Source organism: Dromaius novaehollandiae, chromosome W, assembly GCF_036370855.1.
Source record: "Dromaius novaehollandiae isolate bDroNov1 chromosome W, bDroNov1.hap1, whole genome shotgun sequence".
Lineage (NCBI taxonomy): Eukaryota > Metazoa > Chordata > Aves > Casuariiformes > Dromaiidae > Dromaius > Dromaius novaehollandiae.
In genome coordinates this window covers 25,085,030-25,111,605 of record NC_088130.1, presented here as the reverse complement: position 1 = coordinate 25,111,605, position 26,576 = coordinate 25,085,030, and the positions used below count along the sequence as shown (strand labels likewise).

General features: G+C 40.6%; 1 protein-coding gene across 8 annotated transcripts in view; it reads left to right on the top strand.

The window, feature by feature from the left end:
- The first annotated feature begins 15,268 nt into the window (after positions 1-15,268).
- The window catches only part of LOC135323447 (synphilin-1-like), an 83,369-nt gene continuing 72,061 nt past the window's right edge, over positions 15,269-26,576 (top strand). For 2 of the 8 annotated variants that reach the window (XM_064501001.1, XM_064500999.1), the window contains exon 1: positions 16,148-16,388. The gene's annotated coding sequence lies outside the window, so the exon portion shown is untranslated. Of the gene's footprint in view, positions 15,440-16,147; positions 16,389-16,465; positions 16,684-17,870; positions 17,912-26,077; positions 26,227-26,576 lie in introns of those variants that run through there. The other 6 variants (XM_064501000.1, XM_064501003.1, XM_064500997.1 and 3 more) reach the window with 6 other exon arrangements.

The following is a 26,576-nucleotide window of genomic DNA, read 5'->3' as shown; positions in this document are numbered from 1 at the left end:
CTGCTACTGACACCATATCCTGCCTGCAGCTTCTTTGGATCTGATATGTCTGTGGAGCCATTACAGCGAGTGCATTTTATGAGACATTGCCTCTGATATTATTATCAGGCTCTCCAGACATGATACCATGAGAGTGCTGTCAGTGTGGTGCTGTGATACAGTATGTCACTGAATTTTTCCATAATGTAGCTGAAACTGTCACAAGAAACAGCTTACTATGGGTGGTATGTGAGTGCACACAGCTTGTGTGCTGGGGGAATTGTTTATTTTAAAGTAGAGAAAAGCATCATTTCATAGTAAGAACTAAGGGACTTAGTCTGCATTTCTTTTATTGTTGCCAATGGCAGCTTCTTTTATCCAAAGAGAGTAAAATATGCTTTTAAGTGCTTGCAAAGCCCTGGAATGTGTGGTTTACAACAGTATTAGGAATTGACCTATAATTACAACTAGACATTGCACTAGTAATTTATTTGGTAAGCTCCTGAAGTGCTGACTATTTCATTCCTTCTTAGAGATTGAATTTAGGTTGTACAAAAGCAGGCAATGCACCTCCCCTTCCCTTAGGAATGCTAACAAAGCATGCTGTTTCTGGATCCAGTCTGGATCTAAACATTTTCTTTTCTTCTGAATCCATGGTACCAAAGCATCCTTGGCTCTGTCTAATCCAGGCTGATTATTAGTCAGTTGTTTTTTATATGATACTCCTACTGGCCAGCATTTCCCAGTTTATAACAGTAGTGTCAGCAAACAACACAGGAGGTGAACAAGGTGACCCTAGAAAGCTCAGAAATAGCTTATAGACACTCTCTTGCCAAGCACATTCTCTCTTGGTAGAAAGCCCTGCCACCTTTGCGGGAACTGGAGAAGTGCAGACACTGATTCCTTTCTCTCTGCCATGTGAAAAGAGACTAGCCCATGGGGAATGGAGGCCTCTGGTTTAACAATCCATTTTATGTACTTGCTCAGCCGCTCATGGGAGACAGAAATCTATCCCTTATCTCTGGCCAGAGGACCAGCCTTCAAAATAGGGCTTTGGGAGTAAAACTGGAAATTCCGCCTTCTGTGAATGAACTGGTGACTTTTTTTTCCTTTTTTGCTATTGTTATTGCATTAGAAGATTCCCAAGTCAATTAATTTTATTATGTAATTAAACTTTTGAGTAGTATATTGAACATTAGGAAGTGAGGTCTATTTGGGCTTCTTATAGAATAAGGTTCATGTAAAACTCATGAAAATTTGATGGAAAAAGGGCAGCTTGCACTGATAATTTTACACTAGACTGTTGTTGTTATATAAATGGGATCACTTTTCTACTTAACTTAACTGAGCTGTACAAAGAACAAAGGAGTGAGAGGGGCTGGCCAACCATCCTTTCTTGAAAGAATTTATAAAATGTTATTTTCATTCCATATGTTGACCAAGTTAATTCGACAGCTTAATTTGACCAAGTTCAAATTCAACAGTGAACATGCAAAACCAAACCAAGCATTGCTGGTTTTGTATAAAGTCAGATATAACCATGGAGAAACTTCTGCTTCTAACCACAGATGTAGTAATGACATATTCGAAATCTTTGAATCTTTGAGATTAGTCCATTAAATAGTATAGCAATGGCATAAAATTAAGCTGACAAGGCAGCCCAGTGGCCAGAGAGCATCATTTAAGAATTTCAGATTCAAGAGCTAAACTGGAATTCTCAATGTCAGTCCCAAATAATGAAAGAGATGGTTTCAGGATAACTATTTTGGGAATAGGTGAGCACTGGCTGGATCAGTTGCTGTTGTGTTTTTTCACCACTTTCATCATCATGGTCCTCAAAATTCACAAAATGTCATTAATACAAACTCAGACTTTTTAAAAATACTTTCTCTTTTTCTTTAAGTACAAGATAAGAATTCATTTTTACCAAGTATTATGATTTTAAAAATTATTAAAATTGCATAATCTGCAATTTTTGAAAGTGTGCTTTAATTATTGTTAACTACAGGGTTAAAATGTCATGACCTGGTATTCTAAAAGTAGCAGCTGGAAATGGAAGATGGTTGTACTGCCTGTCAGAAAGGAAGCTAGAAGTGTGTCTTCTTTCACAGGTGCAGACTCCTCTGCCGGTGCCCCAAGCTTGATGGAGATGGGTCTGTTCCAATTTGGAAGCGATTTTTGTGGTAGTAGTCAAGTGCTGTAAGTAATTCAGTAGGGCCTGCTGAGAATTTTGCTGAAAGGCAAACATACTCTCTCAGGCCCACTGCCATGCCAAAGCACTACATAGCTTCAGCTATCCAGAGTAAGCAGAGCAAGTATTGTCTCCTTGAAGCCTCTCATACAGACATGCTCTCAGAATCAAACTCTGAATTTTAATCCTAATTTTGCCATTAACTTGGGGGTTTTAGCCTTAAGAAATCGCAACTATTCCATTATAGGCTTTCCCAGGAATAAGAAAAAACAGACAGCAGCCATTTGAATATTGCAGAGGGCTTACAGAGAATAAATAGGGTTGGAAGAGACTTCTGGAGGTCAACATGAAGACTTTTTTAGACTTGTCAGCTATTGAGAAATCCTTACTCTAGATCAGGTAATTTGGACTATTTCCATGAATGTGATAAAAGTTAATTTACATTTTTCTATACAGTTTTTTAAATTTGCTCTCAGTGGTTCATAGCTTTCTGTTTCTCTCAGTTGAGAAGGAGGAAAGTGCTTTTGATTCTTGTATCCACATAATTGGACAGAATATAGTATCTTGTGGAAAAAAAGCCAAGGAAAAGCATGTTGTATTCTTTCTGGTATCTTATCTCAGCTTCATCTCACTTAAAGACACAGTCACACAACACCTGAAAACAAAGATGATACCACAAAACTGAATGGACTGATTACATAAATCAAATATCAGACTGTGCCTGCCAAATGCTACAGCCATCTTCACAGTGATCAGTTTACAGGTAAGCTCTTAGCTGTAATATCTTCCTACAAGTCATTTGACATTAGGTATTGCCTCAACAATAAGTATATTCACAAAGGTTTTTTAATGGGAAATTCACACCAACAAAAGAGAGCTAATTTTGAAGGATAGATTGTTTGTTATAAATAAATAATGTAAATTGTTCTGCCAGTAGCAGAGGAAAGGCAATCTTCCTCACCTTTGTTGTATGGATATAAAGCATATAAGATGACAATCTTTAAAGAAAAAAAATAGATCATATTAAATTTCCAGTAGTAAATGAGAAAGTAACAGGGTTACAAAGAAAAGTTGTCAAAGATCTCTAGAAACAAAGAGTTTAGGTTCTGAAATATGGAAAAGCCATACTCATTCCAGCTACAGGTGTGAGGAAAAAGCAGGTGACAGGAATAGCAAATATATTTACCCATGAAATTTCCATGGCTCCATCTAGAATTAGCTCAGGTAGCAAAGAGTAGTACACAAATAGCACTGTGAATATTTTTACCCCCATACTATCTAACTTTGCTCTGGGCTCTTCTGTAATGCATTTCTTATTTGGTATCTTTTCCTTCATTTTCCTGCCTGTTTTGCCTGTGTCCTGCTTACTGTGGTTGGTTATCCCTTTAGTCTTCTGCATTGCCCACTTAATAGAGAGCCCTTCTTCTCTATGCTAATAACCTCGTTGCAACTGTGTACTTCGTGGATCTCACTTTGAATGAAATTTCATGGGAGAATATAGTGAAAGATATGAGTGACTTTTTGGATAGTGTTACTGGGCATTTTCAGCACAGGCTTTTCATTCGTGCTGTGGTGATCATGAGGGGCAGGTGAACTTTCCATCAGTGTATTTTTTGTTTGCCAGGGGCACGCCATTTTGTTGTTGTTGTTATAGTTGGCCAGGAAGTATGTAAATTCTGCTGTGCTTTCAACAATTCAATACAATCAGTGGTATCATAATATTTGTTTGGGGGGGGGTCTGTTCTTCTTTCCCTTTCTCACCACCCCCAATAACAACTTATGCAATGCACGGAACCGTTAGGGTCTTCAAAATTTTCCACTTATCCTAGAGTACAAGTGCTTGAGTTTGCTTTTCTTATGTACGTGCATAATTTACCGCACCAAAATAGCAGGCTGGTATGATGTTGTTGACCTGTATTTGCCACAAAATTTTCTTTTTTAAGAAAGAAGGTTGTATTCATTTTTTAACATGAACTGATAAATCTTCCTCCAGCCCTATTTTTCAGACTGTGCTAGTCTCCTTGAGTGAAAATCTCATATAATAAACTTTTCATGAATTGGACTTCCAGGATTACAACTGAGAAAAACACTGACTTATAAAGGTGTTCTTTCATGCGTAAGGAGAAAGGTTTATCCAACTTGATCCTATTATAGACTCTGTTAGCACAGCTTATACTATTACCATGGCAGTGCTCCTTAATACCTCTGAAGTTAAAAGTCTGTCAGCATTTCTTCAACACTCTCTTTGAACAACACCCACTCTTCTTCTACCTCTCCTAAGCTGCACAAATATATGTGCTTTAAACAATCTGTTTTGACTAAACAAGGCACATAGATATTTATAGCTGCTGTTCTGTGAGATTGTAGGCTGTGTTATGTACACTGAAAATGGGCAATCACATCAAAGGCATGTGAAAGAAAAAATAGAATGGTGATGAACTTACTCCATGGTTTTAAGAATGACAGCTTCGTGGAATAAAGTAGTGTCTATTTCCATCAACTATCTCTGTTTTTGTGTTACCATACAACGGCTTGCCTGAAACTAAAAAAACAAATAAAAGAGTCTAGGCTTAAATTCCACTGTGAAATAAAACATTGTTTTTAAAACTGTTTGTCTAGCAGAACTGAGAGATCTGATACTTCAGAACTGACCTGCAATCTAACTCCACTCCTACAAACCTGAATGTATCTTGTTATTTTAAACAATGAGAACAGTTTCATTATGGAAGTATAGAATTACATCAAATAAAAGACTTCCTATATTAGCAGTGTTGCACTCTCTGGCTCCCTCAGAAGCCAGATCTGACCTTTAAGAGTCTGCCTCTAAGGAGATGCAAAGGGCAAACACAGGATAAGTGTCAAATGAGTTGACTCCTGCAATATGGAAATGTGGCATCTTTGAAAGTAAGATCCTGACCTTAGTGAAGCCAGTGGAAATTCTGCCTTCTTTTCAATAAAGCCAGAATTTCACTCTGCATGGGAGTTTGCAAGACTTTCACAAGCCCACTTTGAGCCCTGTACATCCTTTAAAAAAGAGAGAAGAGTCTCACTGAAAAGGATTATTTCAGCTTAGCTGACCCACTTCTTTTCACCACTATCCACATATGAAGTGACAGTAAGTAGTTCGCTCTGAACAGCTGTATTAAAACAACAAAGCAAACAACAATTAAGAACATAAAATTAATAGTAGTTACTCCTTGAGAGGTAGGATTGCTCCATACCTTATTAAAGATGGAATTATGTTATTATGTGTCTCATTCACAACAAACAGAAATGAAGAACCTGTGTTCTTCATTGCAGTCAAACTCTTCCATCACCTTTAAGCATTCAGAAACAGTGAATTAAATTCACTAACTGTGGATAAAGAGAACTCAAAAAAACTTTTGTATGCTTACTCTTTTCTTGAAGTTTTAAAAATATTAAGATTTGGGTAGGCAACCATAACTGACCCTAAATCCCCATCCACTTATCTTATGGGATAGTGTTTCAGTGTATCAGGAAGTTCACAATATGTATAATAATTTCTATATTACTGACCACTTATTGGAAATTTAGTTTGGCTGTAATTCAGAAAGAAATAATAACAATGGACAATGCTGCCCAATAGACATATATGTTGAAAAATATGAGGAATTTGCCCTGTCTGTTGTTGATGTAATAGTTGAAATAGCAGGAAAAAAATTAAATTCACTCCACTGCATCATATTCACCGAACACTCTAGTACAGTTGTCTTAAAGCCTCTGTGCAATTAGAATGAAGCAGAGATTCAGCTTGGAGCAGAATACACACTTTGACGTTATTTCCCATATCATCATCATGCTGACCATGTGGGAAATGAAGGATAGCTATGGAACGAAAGTATGGAAATGCAAGTTTCCACAGCTGAGATATTGAAATAAAAAGAACTAAAGAAAGAGGAAGGAGAGGAGGGGTGATAAATAGATCACATCCACCCCAGAGAAATAAGATGTGGCAAGTAAATTTCTTATTTCATTTAGACAAGAATTATCTATGTAGTTAGATACAGGATTTTGGGTTGGGTGAGGTTGTTTTTGATTTTTTGCTGATGCTACTCTTGTTTAGGTTCTTGTTTATCCTTGGTTAGTGTTACATATGAACGAATGACATGAACTGAAAAAAAAGGAGCAAATAGAGCAAATGGAAGACATACGTTGGGTCAAGGATATTTGATGCAAAATAGCAGCTGGCTGAAAGAACACTTGGAGAGGCAAAGAACAATGGCTGAGATATGCATCTTGGTGATGGGTCAGAATTATTTAATGTCCAACTGCTTGGAATGTTTTATTATTTCCTTAAATTCAATAAGGCATTGAAAAGCCATCCCAGCAGTCCAGGGACACGTGCTATTTCTATGCAACATTAGAATAGATGATTAACAATGACTTGACATTGGGAACAAAATTGGATCTGTAAAAAGACACATGGAAATAATACATGAATTTCTTTACCTTATAAATGTCACTTGGGTATCCGTTTGGGCACTACTTTCTGTTGTCCTGACAAAAGAACAATACCTTTTGTAATTAGTCCATGTGACTGAAATTCCTTTAAGGTATTTCACCAAGAGTTAACACTGCTCTGACCTGCCTTCTCTCTGGATCTGCTGACTGTCTTCCCCACCTTCTTACACGTCATAATCAAATTTTCACCCTCTTACACTCCATGCCCTGTAAAATCCCTCTTCTGTCCGTATCTTTGCTATCAGTACTTCCTATTTCTCTCTATTCATTGGTCCTTATTTTTCTGCCCTCAGGTTTCTGCCTGCCTTCATGTTCCAACATGGATTTGCAAAAGCTTTGTGAACTCATGGTGTTTAACCTTGTCAGATGCTGAGGCTGCAAATTCCATTGCCTTCCCTAAACGGGGTGGCATCAAAAGGAGATGCAGGGTTCTGGCACTTACCAGTGTCAGGATACAGATTTCTCTTAGTTTTGTCTATTTTATTCTAAAAATTCACAAATCTTTTCTTTTTTAATTCATTATTATCTCCATGGTCTACAATGTTTGAACTGTTGTTTATTTTGCTTTTGCTGATATCATCCTTAAATGATAAAAGTGACCTTAGGATGACTTCAGACTTGGCCTTTTCATGCTTTACTATTACTAGATATCATAATAGCAATAGCTGGCAGAGTACCCTGATCGTTGTGGCTGGCCAGGAGACAGCCTGTTCTGGCAGATGGAGATTTGGCTAGGATGATCAATGAGTCTGTGAGCTTCCATTCTTCATTATTGCACTGTACCATATCTGGCCTAGAATAATTTTGCAAAGGGTGAAGGATGTGACAGCCTATCTCAGTAAAACAGGAACCTAACAAACTCTGATAGCACAGATACAGCATCTGATCCAATAGGTTTCTGGGTTAAACTCCAAATTCTTGATTCAGATTTGCTGAGGCATTCAATTTTGACTTGGCAATCACATAAAGGGTTATGTGGGGAGGAGGGCTGAATAGCCTGATCCTGGTGTTGGTCCAAAGCCAGCTCCCAAACAGTTTAAAGCGACCAAAAGGCATTTCTAAACTACACCAGCTGCTAGCAGCTCCTGAGGAGCCATCTGTTAGGTTAGTGCATCCACAGCACAGGCACAGTCTGGTTAGGCAGCTTCCAGTTCCTGCACTGGGAGGAGAAACTGTATGCAAGACACCAGCCAGGCATTAACGTAAGGCTTCCTTGGAGGTCGGGCAAATTCTGACCTGCCAGCTGACAAGTTCCAAGCTCCTTTGCATTGCTCTAGAATGGCAAAGAAACTAGACAAAGGAGAGAAAATGTACGTCCATGTCTCCCAACAGCCTAAGTATTCTGGAGTTCCCCTCATTCCTCTGACACACCACCACCACGACGGCGATCTAGAACAATGGAGCTGTCACTAAGAGCAGAGGCTGGTACTTCCATGGTGGCCCATGGGTGTGGAACACTCTGCTAAGAGAGATTCAAACACATTGATCTGTTTTCTTCCGGAGAAAAATTTGGAACTTACTCCTTTGCCAGTTCAAATAACAATAATAGCTCAAGGGAAAAGACACAAAAGAAAGAGGAGGAGAAAAGGAAATGCATTTGCAGGAGACAGAAAAATAACTCTAATGTAGTACGCAAGGATAAGAGGATAAAGAAAGAAAATATGAACACTGCATAAGATGTATTATCATTGGCTACTACTATGATCCTTATAGACATATTGGAAAGAAGAAAATGAACCATCAGAGATAGAATCTCCACTGGTGTAAACCAGCATCATTCTTCTTTGACTGCAAAAAGCTATGCCAATTTAGAACAGCTGTTATTTGGCCCATATTGGTTTTTTTTCTGGTTTTATTTTTATAAATCACACTGATGATCATGGGACAGAGGGTGGATTGACAGTATGTGCTGTGAATCTCCTGGGACATGTCTGCTGTTTTGAGTTTTCAAAGTCTTTTGAATGCTTAATGCAATGCTATTTGAATAACTAACAAAGTTTTCTTTGGCAGAAACCCTATTTGATATTGGAACAACTAAATGATGACTTCAAATGATAATTACCAGATCATGTTGTTGCTGGTTCATAATTGCATGTTACTGTGTTGGGAAAGGGAGAAATTAAATTCTGTATCATTGACCATGTCAGGAGAATTGCTATTCTGAGTTTAGAGGGAGTAAGTTTAGACGTAAACTGAGCTTTTGCTTTGAAAATATGCTTTCTTCTTTATGGAATACAACATGTTGTTTCTTAATTAGATTTTGGTCTATTTTGCCCCCAATCTTTATCTGCTTGTCAAGTATAATTACAAAGAGTACCACAATCCAATAAGATTTTAGAGTTGTGATTTTTTACAAATGAGTTATTGCAAACAAATAAGCTTACATATTATTCAGCAGCAATGGCAGAGTTGTAGGGAAAAGAGTCTAAATTATTTCTTCTTTAGTTCACAAACACTTTAAGTAGCTGTGAACTAGATATCAGAGATGGCGAACAGATAAATAATTAAAGCAGAGAAGGAAAACAACAGCAAAATACAACAAAGCCAAAAGAAAATACTCTCTGAAAAGATGTTGTTTTTAAGTGCCTCTATACAATGAGAAGAAAGACAGGCTTTCTATAGACAGCCATCAAATAGTCAACTTAGGTTAAGTCAGTTTGAAGATTCACAAAATAATTCACTTTATCCGCTAGGAATGTGTACCAGTCCTGACTTAAAAATCTGTAATTTGCTGGGTTAATTATGGTAAATGAAAACATGATTCTCCTGTGCTTTTCTTTGTTCATATTGCTATTTCAGATCTTATCATATGGAAGTTCAGGCAGGTAGGTGTTTTAGTAAGCTCTGGTGAACATAGGTGTGCTGAATAAGCTCATGTGAATTGGAATTAGTTTTTTTCTCTTAACAAGAGTTCTGATTATGTTCAGAAGCATCTTCATAGTGTTAAAAGTTGAGGAAGGTGAAAACCCTCAACAAGTGACCACAGAAGTGAGACTGCCTTTTCTATGATGCTACAGGTGAACTGGCTGTTTCCTGGGACAAAGCAGCATCTCTAGTGAACGCGCCCATAGTCTCTTGGCTGATGCTCATCTGTGAATGCCTCTGTTCTACTTCTGTACAGCTGCCATGTCCATCTGCTACCATCCCATTTTTCAAAGTCTGTTATTTTTACCTACATATTATCTTTGACCTGGACACGAACGCTTGGAGAGATTGTTTAAGAAGGGATCATGATGAGAGTGACTTGTAACTGTATAGTATGGGCACTATTAGCACCCTTACTTCTATAAGAAGCAATGCAGACTACTGCTTGAAGTGTCTTCCTTGAGCTAACTCAACAAAGAATCCTTCAGTCTTCTAGGTGATTCACAGAGAATTAAGAGCGATAAAGAATTGATGTTTACTGCCAAGAATTGATTTTCAGGGGCTACTTTTATCTATCAGTGTGACAGGTTCCTTTCATATAGATAGATAGGTGCATGTGCGTGCATGTGTGTGTGTGTGTGTGTGTGTGTGTGTGTGTGTTGTCCGAGATCCAGCTGGCCTAGGAAAGAGAAAAGAGCCACCAGAAATGTCCCACCATTTGAAAATTCTTCATCTTGTTTCTGTGGCCCCCAACCTACTTCCCCAAGACTGTTTGCAGAACTTTTGATTTCAGCAGTGAAGTACCAGGTTGACTGCTAAAGCTGAAGCTTTTTCATCCTACCGTTTTAATAATAAATAGTCCTCCTCTCTTGTGTAGAGATTCACTATGAAATAGTCTAGAAGTCTTCCTTTGCCTTTCTTCTTGGCCTGTATTACACAGTCAGTTGTCTTCCAGGGATTTCTCCAGATTGTTTCTCGTATCGTTATTTGAGCAATTACTTAAAGATTGTTTGAAATGTCTTGCTTTGACCTAATTCATGACATAGAGCCTTCTGTCAAGTGATTAACAGTAAGCATGGATTTAAAAATTCTTAGAATCATGTTATTACCTGGGGCATCCTCAAGATAGTTTAATTAGCAGTGGCTTATTATTGATTATAGTTTGTAAAATTTCACATTAATTTGTAGGATTACTGTGATTAGAATTCACTTCTAGCTCTTAAAATAAGTTTATGATGGTGCAGCTTTTGCTTAAGGCCCAAGTCAAACACATTGTTTGGTTTTAATCCAATTAAATGTGTTGCACAGTCAGGATTTCCTCTGATGACTCATTCACAGCCCTACTGAATTGAAAAGGATATGTGTAAACCGACATTGAACTTAAACTCCAAGGCTTTTGACTTCTTATCTTGCCTCTAAATTGTACCGTACAACATGTTTATATTCTAGTCAAATAAAGAAACAGCTCCTCCTTTTTTTCCCCTTGTTTCTCTTCTCTAATGAGGTCATATCAAAGAATGCAGGTCATACATACAGGATGGGAGGAAAGCAGAGTGTAAAACTTCACAACAACCTGCGCATGTATTCCCAGTATAACATAGTTGCCAAGTGAAGGAATTCCCACGAGCTAGTTAGATGCCATAAACTAATATAGGAACTCATGGGATTCAGCTGCTTTGCAAGATCTGCTTCTGTGTGTGTCTTCTGGTAAATGAAAGCCCACCTGCCCCTTGGTGAGAGAGCATTCCCGTAGTAAGCAATCTGAGTTTACGACTGGAGAGAGAAGAAGCTGCACCAGGGCAGTTATGGAGTAGAGGATATAATCTGTTAATTCAGGGTCCAGTCAGTTTATCTTGTGGAAACCTATCTGTGTGGCTGTATCCACAGGTGATCTTTGTATAGCCAGTGGAGGAATATCAGCTGGAAGAAAGGAGATCTATTACTGTCTGTAATTTGTTTTGAGGACCACACTTAAAACTTTTTCCAATTTGTCATGATTTATTTTCCAAATGAAAATCTGTGAATTCAAATATTCACAAATTCAAAATCGTGGGCTTGTCAGTCTCAGGAAGTTCAAATGAATACTTTACTTCTCTATCCAAAAAGCTTTTGAAATGTGGCTTGAAAATATACTGGAAATGTATGAATGGTAAGAAAATTCCTGAGAACAGAGTTTTGTTTTTACGGTAGGCAAAGGTGTAACTAAAGTCAGTGTCAGAGTTTCGACTCAAAGAGCCAAGCGAGAAATTGGACCAAGCATACATAATTTAGCAGTGAAGCTGATTATCCATTACGACAATGTAGTTAGGAGTGTAGTGATCAGGATTAGATCACTTTCTGAAAAATATTCTGTAGTTCAGACAGGAATTATGGGCTTTTATGCCAGAAGCTAAAGTACCTGATTATGATGATTCTTTCTGACCTTTTGATCCAGTAATGCCATGTGCTAGCTTTTCAACCATATGTATTATGTTCAGTTTTTCTGCACAGTTCTGCTAAATGTGTGAGCAGGAGCTTGGCTCTCATGTTGTGAAATTCTCTGTATGATTCACACAACAGAATATATCAAATCAGTAAGTATTTAATAAAACCCAGGTTTGAGATTTCTTCCCTCATGCTAGTTGCCAAGTAAATGACCTCTTAAGATTGCAGAAAATACCTTCACGTGCAATCCCAGAAGCAAAGCCGTATGCATTAAGAGATGCTTTCAAATTAATTATTCAAGTTTTCTTAATCCCATTTCTCCTTATGAATGGGGATCCACCCTACCTTCTTTTCAAGGCAGCTTCTTGCTCTGTGAAATTTATTGACAGCAGATTGCCTCAGTGTGGGCTAACAGATCAGGTTCAGACATTATGAACAACATGAAAAATAGTACAAAAACACAGCAGAAAAATAATTCATTTTTATTGCAGTCTCAGATACATAGTTTCATGGTTCCTTCAGATGTAGCAATTAATTACGTGCTGAAAAATAAGTCTACCATCAGATTCATGAAATGAGACTGTTGTAATATAAGCTAAACAACAGCCAGTCAGTACTTCTAGTAGCTTATGACATTTTCTTTGTTCTCTTAATCAAACAGAACGATGTCTATACATATATTTGCTGTATGTTTACGTGCTTTTCAGAATGGAAATGTCTTTCCAAACTGAGTACAATATTTGATATATTGTATGAAAAAACTGAAGGTGGGAAAACCTGAGAATTATTTCTGGAAATTTAAAATAAGGTTAACTTGGATCTGTGTCCCATTTATCTCCGCTCAGAAACTGAAGGTGAAGGTAGGAACAATGCACCTGCTTTGGGCTCACTGTTTTGAAATGAGTACATAAATTGTGTAATGCTTTCAGAATGGTATTCAGCTATTCTTACTGAGCCTCTAAGCTGGATGGGACCTTACTTAAAGAGAACATTTAAATGCCACAATGACTGCTCTAAATGACCATGAGTCATTGTAGATCATCATATGACCAAGTTAAAATTTTGCTCTTTTGTATTTTCAGCAGATACACGGTAGCTGCTACTTTTCACTTAAAATGGTGCCATAGGTGATATTCTTTAGTAAGGATATAACAACCCAGCAATCCTAGGTCACCATCTGGAAGTGCACAGGCTGCCTTTCTATATGAAGTACTTGAAAATCCCTAGGGCTTTAGCAGCTGTTTATGTATACAACAGAGCACTGATTCCCAACCTTGCTGTAATCAAGCTGCACTGAAGAAAAATGGCCATGTACTGCACCATACTGGGATCATCTCTCCAAGGTCCAGCTGCCTCCTTTTCATTCCTCCTCACCTTTCCCACCTCAGGATTGCTGCGCATTTCCAGGAACAAATGTAGAGGAACTGGAGTTGGTCCTGCACAAGAATAGCAAAGCTCTTGTAGGCCATATCTATATGGGCTTCACGCCTTAACCAAAATATGCTCATGCCTTCATGGGCAGTCTTCTCAAGCAGCATAGCACTTGCTGTAAAATCTGCTTCAAGGTCACCTCTCATAGGACTTTCAAAACTAATGAACGGTTTTCTCTGGTTTCCTTAACATCAGTGGAAGGATTGCTGTGATTGCTACCGAATTCCATTGGCACTTGACAAGGGCCACAGAATTCAGTTCTCCAGGGTGTTGCTTGTCTGCAAAGGATCTGGCTTTTCCTCCATGCATCCAACCACAAGCTTTATAGTTATGCAAATACCAGCCTCAATTTCATCGGGTAGGAATACTGAGGTTCAAAAAATGTGAAATGATCCTGGAGAAACTTTCTAGAAAAACAACGTGCAACACATTTTCAAGCTGTCTTTCTCCTTTGCGAATAAGGTTACAGATGAGAAGACGCTTATATTTCAACAAAATTTTGTATCTATTTGTGCACATGGTAAAAACAGAGGTAATGTCCAGTAATTTTCTTTTAGACAAAAATAATGTTGGTGCCACGTAATTGGCAGTAAAGTACATCCTGAAATTTTAAAAAGAATTGAACTTGTATATCATAATTTACTTTTTGTACAGGCATATAGCCTAATCAGCACTTCTTAGTCAAACAAAATTTCCAGCAACGAGTTCAGAAGTGGAAATATAAACAGGGGTATCAGCTCTAATTGAGATACTATCATATATAACACATACAAAGACACTTGGCAGGCTTTTATCTAACAGGCTGTATTTGCATATGGATGGTATTTATAGCCTCTAAATTAAAATAAGGTTTTTCTGGTTTTGGTTTTTCATCAATGCTGTTCTTCAAGCAGGCCATACTCCTATGTGACGTTGTGTTCTGGAGTTGACCTGCATTCCTATCAAACCGTTTAATCGCACACAGCTGACCGACATTCCTTTAGAAAACCACCTAATCAAATGCATTACAAATACCCCAAACGGTTACTTAATCTCCATATATGTGCAAGTGTGAAACATGCAGTGTCCAATATACCCTTTCATAAAAGCAAAAGACTTCCAAAATAAACCTTTAACCTCCTCAGCCTCAATCAACATAGACCATTTTTATGGTGGTTAAGATAGCGTTGTTTCCTGTACGCTTGCCTGGTGTAGAAGGTTAGATTCACTGTAACCCACATTCAAGTTTCCTTTTTACACATCTTAAAAATGCAGAAGAAAGAAATATAACAGCATTTCCATCTTTGGGCAAGTGTATCAAATGAGCTGAAAAATATCTGAAAATACATGGAGTTGCAGTGCCTAGATAGCTCGAGGGAAATATCACGGAGTACTATGTTGCCTTTCATCTCCAAGTCTCTGGGTTCAGATGAAAAGTGTCTCGGGGTTGTTACTGTCTGATGACTGTATCTCAGGATTAAGTGGAAGTGGGAGTTAGTGATTGCTTTTTTATGCCCAATAGCCATGCTATGATTAGTTGCTTTCATTACAAATCCCTGTAGGAAGGACAGAGACACAGTGAGTTAGACACTAAAGTGTTTTCCCTGTTTCCGGACATATTCATCCAGAATAGTTTTAGGAGCTGACTGATGTGGGCTTACTCGCAGTACTGCTGCGTGTGCTGTGTTTGTTCTGTGGACAATAGTTCTCCGTAATGCCAAACTAGCATAAATTCGCTTTAATTTACTGCGCACTTTGGGGTTTTTGCAATATTTGCTTATCAGAGAAAAGACAAGAGGTTCTGATTTATCTTTTGAAATGTAAAAGCACACAAAAAGGGGGGAGGAGGAAAAGAGAAGGAAAGGTATAAAAAGGGAACATCTAAGAGGCAGGATGGAAAATGTGCATAAGAACACGACGCGAAGAAAATCCCTGTTAATGCTGTGAAAACACGGCACAGAAAGGCTAACAGTAAATGACGAAAACGAGGAGAAACGCGTGTGAAAGAACCTCCAGCACAGCCAAAGGCTCGCTTTCCCGCTGTGCTCCCGCTCCCGTCAGATGCCGCCGTGGCAGGACGTTGCTCAGGTGAACACCCCCCCCCCTCCCCCCCCCGCAGCGCTCGCGTTTGGGGAGCACCTGGGGCTCTGGGGGCAGGATCGCCGGCGGCGCGGGGCAGCGGGCTGCAGGGGCCGCGCTCGCCCTCGGCGGGGCTCGGCTCCCCCAGGGGCAGGTGGGCCGGGTTTGGCGGAGATGCGCCCGCGGCGAGCAGAGCCGTGCGCTTTCCAGGTTTTGTAGTAGACCAGAAAGGCAAGGTTTTATTTTAAACAGATGTGAAAGAGTCGAACTCGATGTTTTCAGGTATTTTTAGTGCAGCACGGTGCCATGTGCTTGATGTTTTATACAACGGCACAGTATTTTCGCATGTTTGGGGTGGCTTTTCACACACGTATAAAAATCGCGTGGGATGTTGCCAACAAACTGCGGCGCAGGAGGATACACCTACTGCTTTTAGCACGTTTTGTTAAGCGCCTTTCTTAAAGGAGGAGAGCGCCGCTTCCTCGACAGCCCCGAGCGCGGCACGAGTGTGGCGTGCGGCCCCCGAGCAGGCGAAGGCGGCTGCGGGGCCCCCAGGGCCCCCTCGGGGCAGCCCTTAGTGCGGGGGACGGGGGGGCGCCCCGAGCACGGCGCGAGGGGGCGGCCCAGGGAGGGGGGCGGGGGCCGCGGGCCGCCTCAGCACCGCGGAGGTGGGAGGGTGGGGGGAGCGCGCGCGCGCCCGCCCCCCCCCCCCGGCGCGCCCCAACGGCTGCGCCTCGCGCGCTGGTCACGTGGTGGCGCCCCCCGCGCCCTCCCCAGCGCCCCGAGATCCCGGAGCGCGGAATGGCCGCGGCGTTATTGTGACGCAGGCAGCGAAGCAGCCGGCGGCCGCCTCACGGAGCCGTGCCGCGCCCCCCCGCCGGCGTCCTGCCCCCCCGCCGCCGCCGGAGGAGCGAGCGGCGCCTCCTGCCCCGCGGAGCGCTAGGCCGGCGGGGACGCGGTGAGTCCCGCTCCGCGGCGGCCCCGGGCAGGCGGCCTCCGCCAAGTTTGCGGCGGGGCCGCTCGCCGGTGGAAGGGGCAGGGGCTGAGGGAGGGGCGGGCGAGGGGCGGCACTCCCCGCCCGCGGGAGCGGAGAGGGGAGCGGGGCGCTGCGGGAGCCTCGCACCGGAGGGGAGCGGCGGCGGCGGCGGGAGGCAGCCGAGAGGCGGCACCTGGGTCCTTCGCCGTTTCCATCACCCAGCGGCTGCCGTGAAACGGCCGCGTCCGAGGGGAGGCGAGCGGCGCGGCGCGGAGGGGTGAGGTGAAGGGGGAGGACGGCGCCCAGCGCGCCGCAGCGGGGCGGGCGGGGGGCGCGCCGGGACCCCCGGCAGCTGCCCGCGGCTTTGTTGCTGCCGCGGGCCCCGTCCCCCCCGGCGGGGGGCGCGGAGCTGGGGCGCGGGGGTGCCGGCCGCGGTGACCGTTGGTGCCCGGCGCGGTGGGCGGCTTCTCCTGTCAGGGCCGTTCCCGTGGGGCAGGGGCGAGCGCGGCTGCTGCGGCGGCGGCGGGGGGAGCGAGCCCCTTCTCCTGCCGGGGGGCGCTGCCGCCGGCCCCGGGGAAGTGCTTTCCCCGTGAAATCAGGGCTGAGCGTGGGGGATTTTATTAGGGCGAAGTATACGCATGATGTCAGTTCTCCGAAGTGCCACTGTAAAAGTCGTTCTAGTGCAGCTTCTCTGAAATCTGAAGCCAATGCGAATTTATTTCTGTACTGTTCAGAGCCAGACGTCCCTTGTGGGGCAATAGCCTTAAGCACCGTATGCGTTTCACTAGCGCATACTGAAATTTGAAAGAGAGTTGAGTCGAATTTGCCGGTTTATAACTGCAGGGAAATGTTAATGGAAGCAAATACTAAGTTACCTGTTAGAAAAACTGCATTTTTGGTTACACTTTGGTCAGTCCAGGAGTGTGTTTTTGCAACACTAGAGATCAAACCTCTTTTTCATACTGATACCAGTGAGAGCTTTTTATGTGAGCAAATGCATTTTATATGAAGAAAAGCTTCAGGATCAGGACCTGATTGTACTGAATACAGATTAGTTACCAAATAGTCTCCGGCTTCATTGTCAGTGTTATCACCTCATGGGATTTCTCGATGTTTGGCTTAAAGCCACAGCTTTAAGAGACAGATTAATCGGTCACAACTGCTTCTCGAAAGAAAAAAAAGAAAAAAACCCCAACCCCTCCTAGTCCTTAGGATTGCATAGACAATCTTGGAAGCATGGCCTCATTGTATACCTAAATAATCCAAAAAATAACCAGAAAAGTTAAAAAATTTTCTGAAGCAAATAACAGGATTGTTGGACCCATTCGTGATATTTAAAAAACTGAAGAGAGGGATACAATCATAGCATTGGAAAATAAAAGGATTTTCTGTCTTGTGCAAATAGCTGTGATCCTGCAACCAGTAATTATGTTCAATTATGTGCATGTATTTGTCATTGTACAGTGTACTGTTGCAGACTTTCATGGGATCCTGCCCTAAGCAAGGTCAGTGAGTATGCGTACTGTATGTACTCCTAAGGAGCCATAAATAATACGATCCATCACCTTACTCCCACCCATGAACGTGAGCTCCTTCAGCCAAAGATTCCCTGCAAATAGCTCATGGGGCTGCCTGGTAACATGGTATGCTACCCAATTTTCTTCTTTAACACTGCTAAGAGTGTGAGGATGCCTGTGTGTGCTGTATCTGGGGCCATGCTTTGAAGTTTTTGCATCTGAACTGAAAATCTGATTCTAAGAGCAGGGTTGAGGTATCCCTTAAAAAGTCTTTCTGAATGTGTCTAAACTCCTTCTTATGTGAATAAGAAAATTAGAGTTTGAGCTAACTTATTGTCCAAAAAAAAGTCCAGTCTCACCGCTGTAGTTATGCTTCCAATATTATATGATATTTTTTCCTTTACACATCCCTTCCAGTTAGCACAGAGGCATAGCACCCATGCCTAGTGTAGAAAGGAATCATTTTCAGCACTCTTCATAAGTTGTGGTATATTTCATTTCTGCATATTTTCGCATGTCAAAAACTGACCTATGCAAACAGGCTGTTCTTTTTCACCCAGTCATTAACTACGTCATAACCCAGCAGTTCAGTCATCTTTCAGATCTTCATGACTTCTAATCTGTGTCCTTGATTCAATGTGCTGCAGAAAGCAAATGTGGCTTGTAGCTTGGCCAAAAGACGGATAAAATAGAACCACTTCAGAGGAAGCGAGCGGTGGAGAGTGATCTCCTAATGTGAGGAGGCTCTGAAGAGCTGGCCTGTTAGGAACTCCCTGCTCGAGTGAGTGGGCTACGCTATTTTAAGTGGCATTTTTAGAATAAGGAGATAGGCAGTCTTTCAGATAAGTAGATCACGTAGTAGGTAGTAAATTTTGTATTAAACAGAAACTTACCAAAATTTTTTCTGTGATGAGAGAAAATGACATAGTAAGTAAGTATGACTTGATTTCTTTTGAGACTGTTTCTAAGTTTGCAGAAAGCCACATGTAAAAAGATAGACCAGTTGGACAAGGTGACTGAGTGGTGTGTTTGAAAATGCAGTCCCTCCTTTGAGTGTGGGGAATAAGTGATTTTTTTTTCTATTTATTTTTTTCATGATTCTGAAACCCACAGTAGTATCACCTTGTCACCAAATATCTTCATATTATGTAATCATTTTTGACAAAGCATCAGCAGAGTTTCAGAGAACTGTGAAGTCTCTCTTACTGCCCTTCTGCTTCCCAATTGTCTGGTCTTTCTGGGAGCTGAAACCTGTCCCCATGGTGAACTCTAGCACAAGGTGGCTCTGGTATGTTGGGATCACCTCTTCCTCCATGTACCTGCGGTATGATACTACTCGCACTGGTATGGCTCTCATTCTCACACAGTCGTCTTCCAGGACTTCCGAGGCCTCTTGTATCCCCATCCTCAGCAGCTGTGCCCTGCTTGAACACTTTGCTGATCTGAAACAGGAAGGGGAAGGCATGACAGCCCTGCTGCAATCATTCTAGTTTCTGTCCTCTGAGATGGAGATGTGCAGGTAGCACTGCGTTGGCGCTGAAGAGATACTAGGAAGTCGTGGGAGCACTGGGCCAGAAGCAGCCCTGTGTGGGGCGCACAGCTGTCACAGAGAACAGCGCAAGAGTCATACTGAGAATAGCACAGAAATATTGATACATGCAATCGTGGCATCATTTGGCATTGTGCGTAGCTGGAATGGTGATATGGATATTGGTATTTTGCGTGTCACTGGCATGAAGAGGATTAGTTCCAGTGGTCTCTGTGGGACGCAGCATATTTTCTCCTGTTACCCTGTTCTTAAACGCTTCAGCTGACCCAATGGGATGTGCAAGTAGAGCTCTCTTTCCACCACTGTCTGTCCCTCGTTCCCCTCTTGAAGCTCCAGGAACAAGGCATGAATTGCTAACGTGGTTACAGGAGTAAGGAGAAAAAGTGAGGGGGGAACTTACCATTTTGACTTCAACTTTATTAGAATAAATATACATTTATTTCAGGGTACAGTTAAAAGTAAAATGCCAGGTTCTTCCCTCTCTCCTCTTCCTTCCACTTGCAGCCATGTTAGTTAATGTGAAGTACAATAAAGAAATTTTCATACTTTTCAGTTTAAAATCTTTGTAAGGAACAAGTTTGCCAATGCTTTACTGTGTATTACTTGGAAAATACAGTGATTTTTATACAGTTGAAATGTATATTTTCACTGTTAAGATGAAAAAATATACTTCTCAACAACTTTTTAAACATGAGATTTTTGGAAGGGAATGTAGTTGTTCTTTTCAACTGTTGTCAAAAGAGGACCATAACTAAATTAAAGGAAATAAACACGTTTTCTTAGAAAATCATCAAGAGGACTTAGAGGGTTGTGTCTAGGGTTGCACTTTTTCTGGCAGATGTATTTTGTCTCTCAAAGAAGGCAGAGAAGATAGGCTTACGTGGAGCAGGTGCGTAATAAACACAAGGGAATTCTCTTTAAATGCAAATGTGCTTGTGTAGTAGATTTATATGCACAATGGAACTATTGGAAACATGAAAATAGAACATATGCATCAGATAACTTATTGATTTAAAGTCCCAAGAGAGTTTTTAACTGAGGGAGAAAAACAATCTATCAGTTATTGTAGTAGAAATATCACCAGCTGCTTACTTGTCTAAGGTGTAAGTGTAATTTCATCTTCTAAGATAAAGTTGCGAGTGCTTCACAAGTATGAAGATTTTACAGTTACCAGAGAGAAGAAAAGTACAATTTAGCTTTCATAGTTTGGTAGCTGGGATAATCCTTCATTAGGCATATTTTCTTGTATTTTAAGAAGTATTTAGAGAAGTTTATTTGGAGTATGAATTTGATTGCATTCAGTTTGTAAAGAATAATTGAATAACACTTGAAAGTGTGTTTGTTTTTCTGGCTGAAATGTAACATTTGGTTTGTAATGTTGCTCTAAGCATTTCCTTTGCTGTTCCGTTTCCTCCCCAGTTCTTGTTTGCAGTCAAAATGCTGGCATTATTTTTTTCTTTGTTTGCACTGGAGAAAAAGGCATTGTCTCACTTATCTTTTAAACGCAATACAATGTATTACATGGCCTCTCCTAGTGGATAACTCCCCCTTCTTCCCATGTGTGTGCGCGCACACACACATGGGCACGCGCGTGCACACATGCATGCACGCACCCCCCTGCCCCCAATCTGTATTACTGTTTTTCTATCCATCTGGAATTTACCCTTTAAAATGAAATTACCATCAGGAACTTAACACTTCCCTTCAGCTCCTGCATTTTAACAAACTTGTTTACATCTGTGAGTAGAAATTAGGCTGTGCTGCATAGCTTTCTCACGTGTGCATGACAGCACTATACACAAGATTATGTGTTGTAGTTATGTTGCTCCACGGGTTATTCACCCATGTAATTCTTTTGCAGAATCTAGCCATAATGGCTGGCATTTTTCTTAAGTAATGGGGAAATACATTAAGCAAACCAGACTAAAAAAATATAACTGCTGGCGTATTTGTACATACACGTACCCATCTCATGTTCTCTTGTACTGAAATATAACTTGTTCTATAATAGATTTTTGTGAATATTCTGCCTTTAGTATGCTACAGTGGGAGTTCCAGTTGCAGTCATAGTAGTCAACTTATGAAAAGCCTAAGAATTACTTTTGAATTGGCTCAAGTTTTTCAATATTGAAGTTGCCAGCATGGTGAGAGATTTATTACAATATATGTAAATGTTGTCTATAAACTTTTTTTCCTTTTTTACTGTTTTACATTTTTAAAAAGGAAAACAAGACTTGGAAACATAGGGCACTCAAAGCAAAAGAGTGCTAGCAAGGTGAGCAGACCCCATATATTCTTTGACCCACACTTCTATTGTGCTTAGACTAACTATACTCAATTGATATTTTTTTCTCCTCTTGCACATTCAGATAGTCTTAAGGTGTGTGCTTTAATTATGTCGAATATTAGAATAGTATCATTTTGGAAACTTATATTTTGTGCACTGGATGAAGTATAAAATTTGTGCTTGTTGCTAGGACATGGGCAGAAACTTATCTCGAGTTACAAAATGGAATCACCAGGAAATGGAGATATACTTACATCATTAATTATTTGCTTTTTATTAATCTAAACAAGATTTTAAATTAGAGGTAAGGGAATTTTATAGTGGCTAAATATAAGCAACTGTGAGTAAGTACTGTAATGAACTCCACCAATGCTTTTCACTCTGTATCTGTACAATTGTGGTTGCCTGGACCCTTTCGCTGACATTGTTCATGTTTCAATTAATGGGTGTTCTGGTGGTAGGTGTGAATAAAGAAAGGCAGTGTACCCACAAAACAAGCAGCAGGTTAGGAAAAGAAGGCCTCAGCTATTCACTGCCCATGTGAATGTGAAACATTCTACAACATCTTGATGCAATATTTGCTCAAAGCAATTTGATGGCATAATTTTCAGGAGGCTTAGTTTGTTTGTGTTTTTCCATATGCATGCTTATAGTTATCTGTGTATAGTGTACTGAGTTATCCTTAGGAAAAGGAGAACTGCCTTTTAAATCAAATTATGATAACAGTAATAGATGTTATGATTGAACAGTCCAGATCTTGGGAAAAAAAACACTGGCAAACTGGTTAGCCACAAGTTAAAAAAGAAGTAAGTTTGTGATATACTGTTATAGAGTGGATGGTGCAGTTTCAAAAGTTAAAGTTTGCAGGCTATGCATGTAATTTAATTCATTTATGTTGGTTAATTTTCATTTGTCTTGGCGTATCACATTGTATTTTTGGTAAATGATAATGATGCTACTTTTTTTCCCTCTCTGCACTCCCTGTTAAAGCACTTGGTGAATCAGGTCTTGGATGGAATGCCTCGAATTGCGTTTCCTGAGTCTGGACTTCCTGAGTCTGGGCTGTGACCATGTGCTGAGGTGCCCAGGTCTGAACACCTAAGCAGAGCATGACTGTGCATGCACTTAGGCTTTTTGCAGAGAGAAAGAAACACGGGGTTCTTATCCCTGCTCCCAGAACTTCATGTATTTCACTAGCCTGCTTCTTCCCCTGGTAAATTAGCCTATATGTAATCCTGGTTGCTATGGATAGATTGCTACCAGAATTTTAATTGTTCGAGTTAAAACTAGCTTGTGTATTTTTATATTCTCCTCTTATGGCAGCTAAACATGCTGAAGAACTACATTCCTTCTGAACTTGTGCTCTGGTCATGATTTAGCAAAATGCATACAATCTTTGAGCAAATCACTTGGTACGCACTCAGTTTAAGAATGAGCATACATCCTTTTTGTCACTTGCTGGACAAACTCTGATAAACCGTGGTTGAGGGGCCTCTGGCTTCTATCTATTTGTTGGTGCCCTCCTACATAAGCAAGTAAGTTCAGTGTTGTTGCTGTTTGTTCCTTATGCGATACTTTGGTGTTGTGCACTGCTCCCAAACGTGCCATGTGCTGAACACTTTTGTACTGCTGATTTATAATTGCATAACTGATGAATGAGTAGGAGAACAACAGCTGGGTATGATGTTTGTGTTGGAGAAGGTGAGGGAGGGGAAGTGGGGAGGCAAGGATATGCAAGAAATGGTTCTCATAGCTGTGAGGGACTTTGGTTCTTGTCTTCTCACTTTCAAGCTGATCTAAATTTGATAAATTTGGAGGTGAAGTCCTGAACTTAAAGGACTTATCATCAACTGCTGGGTCTCTGCATCACAGTAAGTTCTGCCCCTATTAACAACAGTAGTGAATGAAGATGTTATTGATATCTTGATTTTCTTCTGAAATAACTGGTCTTGAAACAGTAGATAACTAATGTGCCTGCTTAGATTAGGATTTAGACATACAGCATTAGTGCCTCATGAAGATGAATGAGTGCCATTTACACTTCCTTTAACACAGTCGCCTCCAGCTGCCAGCGGAGTGTAACAGTGTCTCTTATACAGTAAAGCTGGGTGAGTCACTGTACTTGCACATTCACGTTAAGCTGGCCTGGCTGTGTGAATCCCCACAGAAAAGGCCAACGCTTGGTATTGTGTCCTCCAGGAGTACAAGGGAACCAAGTTGTGTAGGGAGAGGAATTAGCCTAGCTGATACAGTTTGCTAAAATGGACACTCTCTCAAGCATATGTTCCTCATCAGGTCCCCCATATCCTTTACATGTATGTTCCAAAGCTTTTCTATTTGCAAATACAGTTTTTAGATGACTATAGCTACAGTAGTACTATTCTCTGGATGTGTACACTGCAGCTGAGAGGTGCGACTGCAGCACATGTGGCCAGATCTATGCTAGCTTTAATCTATAAGTGATGTGAAGACGTGCCAACCTAGACTTAAGAAGAGGCTGTCCAAGCCTGCTGGACAGATTGTTAAGCCATGCTGAAGTCTGCTTTCATCCGTCTTCACTGCTATTTTTAACCATGCTATCTAGATTAGCACTAACAGGGAGATTCCTACACGTGCTGAAATCAATTCATGACTACCAGTCCACTGCTCCTCTACTGTGTTTTTTGTAGAGGATCTGTGCCTGGGGGTGCACTGCTTGTTCTTTGCACTGAGACAATCTAGTTTTCTTTTCCAGTGAGCTTAGTTGTTAATGCTGGAATTTGTCATCCCCCTTTGTACAGAATTGTAGAAAGAGTGCCAGAGTGTAGGAGAGTTTTCTGTTTCCCACTGCAAAATTCATGTTATGATCACTATTCCCAGTGTGATTATTTAGCTCTGCCTTACAGAACCTCCAAACCCTGGCCACAGATTTTTGCAAGAGCTAAAATCCAGGTAAGAGTACAAGTTGACTGAGCAATGTTATAAAGCTAGCACTTTACAATGGTGTTTGAATTTAGAGCACAATTATGTGAAAAATTTTGCAAAATTATGTTAAAAATATCAGAAAGAGTAGTAATGTGGCTACTTGTGTGTTTATATATATAAAGCACAGCTCAACTGTATTAAAGGACTTGTATTTATTTTTAAGAGACGTTATCGTGTATTTTTTCTACATTTCTGTGCTGAGAGCTTTCCTTGATATTTCTTGTTTGTTTGTGTGTTTGGTAATGGATGTAATAAGGGTTAGTTTTGCTTTGTCAGTCAGATTAATTATTAATTTATTCCACAGTCCTGTCTGTGAAGTATGCTTATGATTAAGGTATTGTGTTGCAACAGCTACGTTTGACCACAGCAAGTACACTTCCCCATCAGCTTTTAGTATTTTTTTTTAATTTGGAAATACACCTTCCCTTCCTCATTTAAAAAAAAAAAAGGAAAAAAAAAAGCAAAGCTAATCTATATCTAAGATTATAGTCTGAAAAAATCTGTTGAGTATGAAATTCTTTTACTGTGCAATTTTCATGTTATTTAACAAAGAAAAGGCAGAAAAATGGCTTAGAAAATGAAGTTAGGGCATAGAAAGATGAATTCATGCATTTGCATGAATTTTGCTTTCATGCCACAAAAATACATCACATAAATGCGATTATTTTCAAACAAAGAAAAATACAAAATAGACTATAACAAGGCATATGTTTCTGTGACATAAGACATCTTGTAGAAGAAGGTGAAGCTGAGCTTTTCAGCCTGGTGGAATGTTGCAGCTTACTTATCTGCCAAGAAAATATTTTGTCTCTAGATAAATGAACTGAAATAAATAAAGTATTCCCTCATCTTTCCTTAAACTGTTCTTTAAAAAATATTTCTTATTTCTGAACTTGACACCCTCCTGAGGAAAGAGAGCAGCCTTGGTACATTGGATACAGCACAAGAATGCAAGTACATAGCTACAAAGCCAGATTCTTGCACCAGGTGATCTTGAATAAATTATCTAACTTTTTCATTTATCCACCTATAAAATAAAGATAAAAGCTATTAGAAAGCTGGGGTAGCAGGTATTTTAATAGCAACATTCTTTTAAAATGTGGAGCTCTAACAGTGCCTAATGCGTTTCATCATAAAAAAGACAGCTCTTTCTTAAACAGCTCCAGCACCTTCATAGTTTGAATCAGATAGCTGGTAAAATGTTTTGAAGTCTGTAATGTTATTTTCCACCTTTTTTGCATATAGATTCTATGGGAAACTTCTTTTGAAAACTGTCCCATATCCAGCTTGTGAGCCAGTAATTAATATCCGTGGTTTTCAGACTTAGGCTTGCAGAGATTACTTCCACTTCAGTTTCCTCTGTGGGCCTGTGTGATGCTACGGGAGCCCTCCTGCAGGACTCCGCTCTAGACTGAAAGCTGGTTATGTGCTGGAAGTGGAGAACTTGCTGTGTCTTGTTGCCGATCAAACTGCTGAAGAAAAACAGCTACCATCAGCAATAACGTACGTGCATTAAAAGATTGTCATGACGGTTGTGAGGTTAGGTACTCTTAAATTTAAAAAAATGGGAGAGGTATAGTTTACCATGCAACTTTATGCTGTCTTCCCTTTCTGGCAGGTTGGTTTGTGGTCAGGGATGTTTAGCAGATGTCCTTGACTCATCCGCAAATAGTGTTAGAAGGTGCATAGATAACAGAGTAAGCAACACTGAGGAGAGAAAAAATGACATTGTCATTAATACAGGCAAGGCAACGTTGACCAGCTAATATCTCTGCCTCTGTGGTGGTATTCTTGTATGATACTAGGCAAGCAACCCAAACCATTGTGTGGCAGGTAGCTACAAAAACTGTATG